Source organism: Notolepis coatsorum (assembly GCF_963971535.1).
Source record: "Notolepis coatsorum genome assembly, contig: SCAFFOLD_1773, whole genome shotgun sequence".
NCBI classification, from domain to species: domain Eukaryota; kingdom Metazoa; phylum Chordata; class Actinopteri; order Aulopiformes; family Paralepididae; genus Notolepis; species Notolepis coatsorum.
Genome location: NW_028173011.1, coordinates 41 through 10,251, shown reverse-complemented (window position 1 = coordinate 10,251; position 10,211 = coordinate 41). Strand labels below are relative to the sequence as shown.

The following is a 10,211-nucleotide window of genomic DNA, read 5'->3' as shown; positions in this document are numbered from 1 at the left end:
TTAGTTTCTGAGAAGCACAGTATGTTTGCCTTATGTTATATATGTTATGATGAATTGAAAATGGTGGGGACCCTGATGTAGTAAACAAGACGAAAGTCTTTCTCTGGTCTGCATCCCCGGCTTAACAATTGTATGTATTGAGCTGATTGATTGATTGATTGATTGAAAATTGTATTAACAGATTGCAGAATGGGTACAGCAGTACGGCTCAATACACACAATTGTTAAGGGGATGCAGACCAGAGAAAGACGTTTGTCTTGTTTACATCAGGGTCCCCCATTTTCAATTCATCATATGACATACAGATAGACAGTACTGCTACATCTATGGTATGGTATTTATTTTAGACAACAAAACATATACAGATCATTACTCACATATTTGCTTTTGTCAAGGATAGGAACAGTATTGTCTATCTGTATGTCATGCATGTCATATGATGAATTGAAAATGGGGGACCCTGATGTAAACAAGACGAAAGTCTTTCTCTGGTCTGCATCCCCTTAACAATTGTATGTATTGAGCTGTACTGTACTGTACCCATTCTGCAATCTGTTAATAAACTAATCAATCAATCAATCAACGAAAAAGGCGCAATGACTTATTTACATCGTTGTCCTTGGAGCCTATACATTTATGACATACCAGATTTACAAATACAGTACTGTTTGTGATACAGAAAGATGTATCCAGCTGCAGTGGGTGTTGGGTCTGGACTCTGCAGCGACACAGCAGCCAAACACAACATTCCTGCAGCAGCAGCTAGACTACTGTCTGCCCCGCTGCTCCACTACTGTAGGGGCTACACACCATTCCTCTCACTAGAACCCCAAATACCCTGCTGTAAAGCTCACACACGTCACTTATAATAATAATAACACCCATTCAAATAATGTCGAAACGATGCACTCACCTCTGAACACAGAGAAGATAGAATAGACACTCGGTCTAATAATCGGGTTTCCTGTTGGAAAGTTGTCGTGTGTCAGTGGGAAAAAACATTGTACGCGGAAGTACAAATCCAAAAGAAAATGATTATTTCCCCCTCCTCCTGGCTAATTCACAAACAACACAACCCGAACAATTGCACCAAAAGTGTTCTTTGGTATTAATCGAGCGTAATGTGACCGATAATCTTCCAAAAAGAATAGTAACTTTCGCCTCTCTGTCTTGCTGTTTGCTGTCAAGTGGAGAAAAAAAAGCTCCACAATGGGTTGTTTCCGCACGGTGTTACACACTATTCAGTCCCCTCACCAGACCCCAGATCATACTGTGATGTCGAATAAATCCAATAATATCAATAAAGCTGCCCTTAGAAATCATCCCCATATTTATTTTGAATGCAAGTCCAAGATATGGTTTGTAATTCCTACATTTTGTTAAGGCTGCGTTTTTACTAGCCTAACTAACTAACTAACTAACTAACTAACTAACAAACTAACTAACTAACTAACTAACTAACTAACTAACTAACTAACTAACTAACTAACTAATTAAGAAAATGGTTTGTAAAGTTATTTTTGAAAACTACAACAAGGGTGAATAATAGCCTACTGTTTTTTTTGCTATTTTCTTTTAGAATACTGTTTTGGAGTCTTACTTTTGTTAAGAATATAGGACAGGCATATATAAGCATTATGCTTCAGTCTGTACCTTTTCAGTCACTGTAAATAATCAAATATTGTTAAATGTGTATATATATTGTATTGTGTGAGATGACTGAATAAAAACTACTACTACTACTACTACTACTACTACTACTACTACTACTACTACTACTACTACTACTACTACTACTACTACTACTGCTACTGCTGCTGCTACTACTACTACTACTACTACTACTACTACTACTACTACTACTACTACTACTACTACTACTGTCTACTACTACTGCTGCTACTACTACTACTACTACTACTACTACTACTACTACTACTACTACTACTACTACTACTACTACTACTACTACTACTGCTACTACTACTACTACTACTACTACTACTGCTACTACTACTACTACTACTACTGCTGCTACTACTACTACTACTACTACTACTACTACTACTACTACTACTACTACTACTACTACTAACGATGACCATCTTATGTTAAGAGTGTATGGTCATTATGACAGCAGCAGCAACCAACACTTATTTAATGATCTGTCCAATTTATTATCAACTATTGCTAGGATATCTTATTTAGTTTCAGATTACTTTCTTTTAGGTTTACTATCATTCGGCGAGAGGTTAGGCCTACATGCATGCGATTGTCCCATAGCATCCCACACTTAATAAAAAAAAATGCATATCCTTTATGACATGTGTGCAAATGTATCCAGTCGGTCAGAAATAAAATGCACTGATAATTTAAAGACGAATCCGCATATTACACACCTACACGTGTATAACAGATTATGATATCTCACTGTTTGTGAGGATTATTGTTTATTGTTTAAAAGGATCCCCATTAGCTGTCACCTAAGTGGCGAGCTAGTCTTCCTGGGGTCCACACAGAAACACAACAGAAAACACAAAACATAACAACATGAGATACATATGACAATCACAATTAACAATGATAATCTAAAAACAGTAAAACATTGTAGACATCATTAATTATCAACATCAGAATATTTTGCTCACATATTTAAGCATGGGCGGAGTTTATGGGGGTTCAGGGGGGTGGCCGGGGGTGAAATTGTCTTTTTTTTTCTTTTTTTTTTTTTTTATCAAGATTATTTTTATTTTAATAAAATTATAATAATTGTGAGAAACAAATCTGAATTCTATTATGTTTTGTTTTACAATACATTCATTTTATAGTAGTAATCATGTCACATTATAAGGCGAACCTTCTGTAGTGTGGCAGTGAAAGGGTTAACGGCAACGCGCGGCCAGCAGCAGCAGCGCGATACAAAGCCACTTATTCTGAGATGATAATTAATGTATCTGGATAACCAATGCACGAATTTTGTCGAGGCAGGTAGCGTTATTTCGGGAAAATTGATATCTATAGCCTGGTATATTTTTCGTCCACGAAAAATGGAGGCTGTAATAATTATTATTGCTCGAGAGTCTCTATGAATAATAATAATTAGAGCCTAAGTCAGTTAAAAATGATCCCCCGTAGTGCTGTGTGTGTGAGTGTGTGTGTGTGCTGCTGTACTACCTAAATAAAATAAAAAATTAGGGGTTAGGGCATTGTAAAAACGCTAAAATAATAAAATAAAGGTCAAAAAAAATTGCGGGTCTAGTTCGCCAAACAGTCGCACCCCCTGGCGTCAAGTTCAAACTCCGCCTATGTATTTAAGTAGTGCATTCTCAGGTGGTATTTGAAAGACACTTTACTATTCAATTTACTTGTGTTCAGTGGGCAGTTCGAGGATATCATAAACGATGTTTGCAGTGTTCAGTTATTATAGCTCAAATGTATTAACTTTGTTCTCTCCAATAGTAGGCTACTCAGTGCAAAGCACTGGACTCACTGCGCCACCCAGTGGAGAGCAAGAGGTACAACGCCACTCTGTAATCACTGCTCAGCTCTTATAGGTATTTGGTCAAGCAAATTATTAACCCAAGGCCCTTAAGACTCATAATAATTATACATTAAAATGCTTCAAGAAGTATGTAGTTTCCTGATTGGAGACTCATATTAGCACATTTGAACATATAGTATAAACAGAGACATGTCTTTATTGAGGCTTATTGTCCACAGTCATGTTTTGTATGATTGGCTGATGAAGATCATAACATCTAACTTCGGCTTTTTAAGTACTCGTGTTAAAAATAAATACATTACAAATAAATATATATAGGCCCACATTGGCCTATTATTGTACTACCACTGATTCAACATGTAATGTATGCCAACCTTACAGCCAAGGCTTGCGGATGAAGGATAGGATAAAGCTACTTTAATAACCAAATTAGAGACAATTAACTCAGCTAATGCATACTTAATGTCTCTCATATATGTAGATTTTCTTTATATTATTATTATTATTATTAATAATAATAATAACAATAATAATAATAATAATAATAATAATAATAATAATAATAATAATAATAATAATAATAATAATAATAATAATAATAATAATAATAATAATAATAATAATAATAATAATAATAATAATAATAAATAAAAATAGGGAATTCTGATGCAAAATGTATTATTGATTAGCAAAAGAGTTTGAGGAAATGTATTTGGGTTGGTATTTTTTAATGTGTATGTGTAACACACATCTATTTAATGTCTTTATCAGTCATCTATGGTCTGTCAAAACGCTGGCAGGGTTCCCACGATTGCCTTGAAAACATTTTCCATGCTACCTCCTGATTTTCCAGGTACCATATTAAGTGATGATCTATAGGCCCCTGAAGCTTTCCGCCCCCATCCGCGCCCCCCTCCCCTCACACACACAACCCCCTAGGACACCTGACTACTTACTTGATTTAAAAGATGTGCCAGTCAAGTCTACATTGTAAAGGCTTAGAGATGATGTCTCATTGATAATATCAATGCATGAAATAATGCAACAAGCTGTAGATGAACAACAATTTATTGAACTGGAACTTTGAGACACATGAGCACTGGGATTGATATATGTTCTCTCTTCCACTCCTCTCTCATCCTGTCCTCTTCTCTCCACACCTCCCCTCTTGTGTCTGCTCCTGTCTTCTCTTCCTCTTCTCAACTCCTCTCCACTCTTCTCTTTTCCTCTGTCATCCTCTACTCTCTTATCAGCCTCTCTTCTTCTCCTCTTTCATCTTCTCCCCTCTTCTCTTCCTCCTCCCTCTTTCCTTCTGTGCCTTCCTGGCTCCTCCCCCTCTCCACTCCTCTTCCTCCTCTCTACAGTCTGAAGATTTGAATGGTCATGATCATGATTTTTCAAAAATGTCTCACCCCAAATGTTCCTAGTAGTATCATTTTTTTTTAAAGATAGATAGTAGATATAAGAATGAATGTTACAAAACAAGACTAGACTGGTCATGTCAACTGTATAGAAGTAATGTCACAGCCTAATGTGAAAATGTATTGGTAGTTAGCTAGCAATGCAAGCTAGCCAACACTAGCTAGTTAGTTAGCAAGCTGAATGTTGGCTAGCAAGATTGTACTGCATGTGCTTGCTAACCATCATTAATTAATCCACATTCAAAACAAACTCCCCTAAATGTGGTGAATAACACGGTTTTAGGAAAAGTCAATGAGTGAAATAGTACATAATGGGGATCAAACATAGTTCTAGTATTTTAAAAGCAAGGTCAAAATTACCTCAACAATTCTAGTGCTGCTAGCTAGCAAGTTGCTAGCTAGCTAGCTAGTTAGCAAGATTGCACTTCTTACTAACTATAACGTTGATAAACCCAGGTTTACCACACAGTTAAAACACAGCTACTTTCATAAGAAGTTTCACTGTAGATGTCAAGGCTCCCGTGTTGGCTGGGAAATGCATGTATTTGACCGTTCTATTGAGATCGCAAGTAACGGTTCTCGGTTATTATTCCCGAAGTCCACCAATTCGAAACTATACTTTTAAAGTCCATATAACCAGGTTGCCTGCATCAAACAGTAAACGCTGTTCACATGTAAAGGGTTTTTATAAACTCATCTTAATTATGTGCTCAATAGTTTCATTTTATTACTATACACATCATCCAATAAAATTTTCCAGGACAACTGTTTCAATTTCCATGTAAGTGTTCACTTTTGCTCAGTTTCCATGACTTTTCCAAACCTGGAAAATGAACAAATAAATGCCATGTTTTCCATGGTTTCCAGGTACCGTGGGAACCCTGGCTGGGTCATAAGTCAGGGGTAAAAGCAATACCTTTTTTCATAAAAATTTTAATTAGGGATGTCGGCCTACCGATATTATCGGCCGATATCGGCATTAAAATGTGATATCGGAAAATATCGGTATCGGTTTAAAAAATAAATAAATAAAAAATTTACATTTCTATAACATTTATTTACCCAGGCAAGCAAGTAAGAACAAATTCTGATTTTATTTATTGTCAAAAGTATGCATAATGTTGTGTTAATTCCACAACAAGATATATGTAATGTTAATTACCTGAAATTATTCTGTTTTTTGGGGGGGAAACCCTGCGTATATCGGTATCGGTTGATATCGGTATCGGAAATTAGGAGTTGGACAATATCGGTATATCGGTATCGGTAAAAAAAGCCAATATCGAGCATCCCTAATTTTAATCTATTCTATTTTTGTGCAATATAAAATTTTAAATTGTTACCAATTAATCTATTCAGAACATACATCTACAGGTTAGACTATCAAATAACTTAAGCAGCAATACCTTTGGGTCATTACCACAGCACACTCAATTACAATATATGTAGACAGACAATTGACACGATAGTCTGAAATAAATTAATCTTGAATTCTTGAATAAGTGCAAAAAACGAAATGCCATTATTACACACATATCAGTAATATCACCACAGAACTATCCTCCCCAAATTGCTAGTGTAGTAGAACTATAATCACTATTGCTTTTGTCCGCCAATGAAATTACTTCCATCCCTTACCTTATGTATGGCTAAACTGACACGTGTAAAAATGTAATGGAAATGACAAATAATTTCATAATTTAAATGACATCTATAATTAGCATACAAAGGTAAATTATTTATGTCTAAATAGATAAATATTCAAAGTAATGAGAGAACAATTTAATGCTCCTCTCACCTCTGTTCTTCCCTGTAGGCCAGGTAGCCCACGCTGTCTTCATGGGGGGTGGGTGCTGTGGGGGGGGGGGGGGGGGTAAACTAGTAGTAAACTAAAATAGTAAACTACTTCCGCTGAGAATTCAGCGTAAAGTAGACAGCTGACAGACAAGGAATGCTGTGAATTTCCAACACAAGCAATCTAATACAAATCTGACTGGCAACCTGTAAGGAGAGGATTCGTCTCATCTCTCAAGGCTTGCCGTCAGATTCACACAGTGGATCCATTCAATGAAATCAATGCTGACAACAGTCCACTCTCCAGAATAATGTTTATTGCTTTTGAAGATATTCATATTTTTATTTTTTTTTGCCCTTCCCATTTTTCCTCTTTACAGTAAAACAAGGAGAAATGACAGGTCAAACCACTGCATGGTCATTTTGGACGTGTACACACACACACACACACACACGCACGCACGCACGCACGCACGCACGCACGCACGCACGCACGCACGCACACACACACACGCACGCACACACGCACACACGCACACACACACACACACACACACACACACACACACACACACACACACACACACACACACACACACACACACACACACACACAAAGGGAATAGTATATACAGTTGTTAGTGTACACCATACAGAGATGACTGAGGGCTTTTCCTGTAGCAACTCAACAAACATAGAACTTTACATGACCTTTACAATAGAGCTTTCACAACTAATCATATACCGCCACTGTTTGACAAACCATAGGCTATGAAGCTGTACAATATGGGCTGTTTACTGCACTCTGCGCTGCAGGGGAGGCCTGTGGAAATGACGGTGGTCTTCAGGAGGTCTGGGTGGAGTAGAGATACACGGTGTATTATTTTATTTTTTGTTTGTTTGTTTGTTTTATACTTTCAATGTCTTCGAACAAACCCAATTTCCCTGCTTCTGGCATGGACAAAAAGCATTGATTGGAAAATAATCAACAACTGATTTTTGGGGGGGGGGAGAAAGCAGACCAATATTATTCACATTTGACTAATTACAGTACAGTTACACTGGGTGAATGCTAACTATAAAAATAAGTCTACAGGCATATTTTAAACCCAAAGGGTTTGTACATCGGGCATCTGGCAGAATGACCAAAGGGCACAATTAACTGGTTGAGAAAATTTCCAGTGTGAACTCTGTCCTTATCATAGAAAAACATCATATCATAGAGTACAGCTCTTCTCCATTTAGTCATTTCAACTTTAAATACACCTAAGCTTAGCATTTTCCAACACTTTTTTTTAAATACTGAATTAAATCACAACAATACAGCTACATTTTATAATAGTGAATAATAATTAAATGTAATGTACACCATAATAAAATATATACACAGAAATATTGATACAAATGTTCGATTGGCCCAGCTTCCTCCTGTTCTCTTTGTCTGTACTTCTCCCTTTAGGAAATAAATATGTAAGAAAGAGTTGAACCACAGTACAAAATAAATACTCACAGACTACTACAATTATACTAAAATAAATATGGATTTTTACCATTTAAATAAATTCACGAGAAACATTATAAAAGTGACCAGTAAGTGCAAAATCGACTCGGGGCGAAAAATCACTCGTCGTTACATTGACTGACTAAGTGGTGGAGACATACATTGGGTGGACCAGCAGGTGGCAGTGTTTGACTAAGTCTTTAACCTACAAATTCACACAGCGATGTACTCAAAATGTGAATAACTACAGGACAAGATCAGTACAAATCTGTCAAATGTGATCGAATTTGACCATCATTTGTTATTCTGTTGTGTTTGTATAGGGATGCTGTTTGTTTGTTTGTTTGTTTGTTTGTTTGTTTGTTTGTTTGTTTGCAGACAATGCCGTGCTGTAAATTGACCACCTCACTGGTTTCTATCGTAGCTTATCGTAGCATACAGCAAATTGTAGAGCTCTGGTGGTAAAGCTTAAGACAAGCCTAGAGATCATGGAATAATAGGTGTGACAGATCAAAAGAGAGGGGAGGAGCTAGTGAAATAGATAACCAATACCATAAAAAGCTCTACGCCTAATATATAATGTATGTTAAAATGGGCAAGTTAGTAACACAAACGCAAAGTGGAAAGATAGATGTTAAAAGACAAGGAAAGACTCGTTCCAGAAACCAATAGCTTCACTAGGAGACGTCTACCAGGAGGAGTTGGACTGCGGTGAATTTTGAGTTTTGAATTTGTTTCCAAAATGCGGTAATAATAAAAGAAAAAGCACGACACCGGTGGCTCAGAACGACGACAGGAGAGAGAGAGGGAGGTGTGTGAGGGAGCAGACGGGCAGGACGGAGGACACGGCCAGGGGAGAATGTACTAGCTGTGGATCACTTTGAGTGTCTCTGTCTCCCGGTGTCGGTCGGGAGAGAGGGGCGGGGGCCGGGACGGAGACGGAGGGGTGACGGGCACCGAGCTCTTGAGAGGACGGGGGGACGCTGGAGGAGGAGGGAGGGAGGAGAGGGGGGGTGGTGGCGGCGGCGCGCCTCCTTTCCCCCCGTCCGGCACGATGATCTGTGGTCGGCTCGCCGCCTGCAGCCTGGCTTCCTTGCCGACGCCGAACTCGTGCTCGTCTGAACTGCAGTCGCTCAGGTCCGTGATCTCCAGGTCCGAGTCCGACTCCGGGTCCTGCTTCACCCCTCCTCCCCTCCGCTCCAAGGGGCTCTGTCGGCCCCCCGCCCCGGCCCGGCCCCCCAGCCCGATACCCCCCCAGGCCCAGCCCCAGCCCCAGACCCAGCCCCAGACCGAGCCCTAAGGCCCCGGGGCCCGTGGGGATGGCCTCCACCCCTCTCCCCCCCCCGCAGAGGCCCCCTACGTCCGTCCGACCCAGCACCAGGCTCCCGGGGTACGGTGGCAGGCAGAGTCTGGCTGCCAGGCCACCTGCCACCACGCCGTTGGTCCCCCCGGTTTGTCCCGCCGCCGCTCCCCCTCTCACCCCCCCCACCCACCTCCCCCCCCGCCGGGGGCAACAGGGAGGAGAACGGGTGAGGCAGCTGAGAGAGGCCGCTCTGCAGTGGGTTGGGGTAGAAGTGGGAGGGGTAGAGGGAGCCAGGGGGCAGTTTGGGGCAGTTGTTGAGAGAGAAGGCCCCTGGGAGGTAGGGGTTGAAGCCCCACGGGTAGTCGAAGGGAGGGTTGCGAGCGTAAGGGCCCAACAGGGACGGTGGTTTGGTGTAGCAGGGGGCACCTAGAGAGAGAGAGAGGGTACAGAGAGAGAGAGAGAGAGAGAGAGAGAGAGAGAGAGAGAGAGAGAGAGAGAGGGGGTACAGAGACGGAGGCTTTAGCTCTCAGAAGAAGGGGCCAAAAGGTCTCCTGACATACAACATCCAAGAATGTTCACTAATTATGCTCAACTGTTATTAGCAATTCTAATCAGAAGCCACAGGGGCTAATTCTGGAACAGCTGCTTTCAACACCCCCCCCCCCCCCCCCCCCCCACCCCCCAAAACC

The 10,211-nt window shown here is 40.2% G+C and overlaps 1 pseudogene across 1 annotated transcript; it reads right to left on the bottom strand.

Annotated features, from left to right (window-relative positions):
• Nucleotides 1-9,083: 9,083 nt before the first annotated feature.
• Nucleotides 9,084-9,948, bottom strand: LOC311247920 (annotated as a pseudogene). The gene has a single exon. The product of its transcript is annotated as an uncharacterized misc_RNA (transcript).
• Between the last annotated feature and the right edge of the window lie 263 nt (nucleotides 9,949-10,211).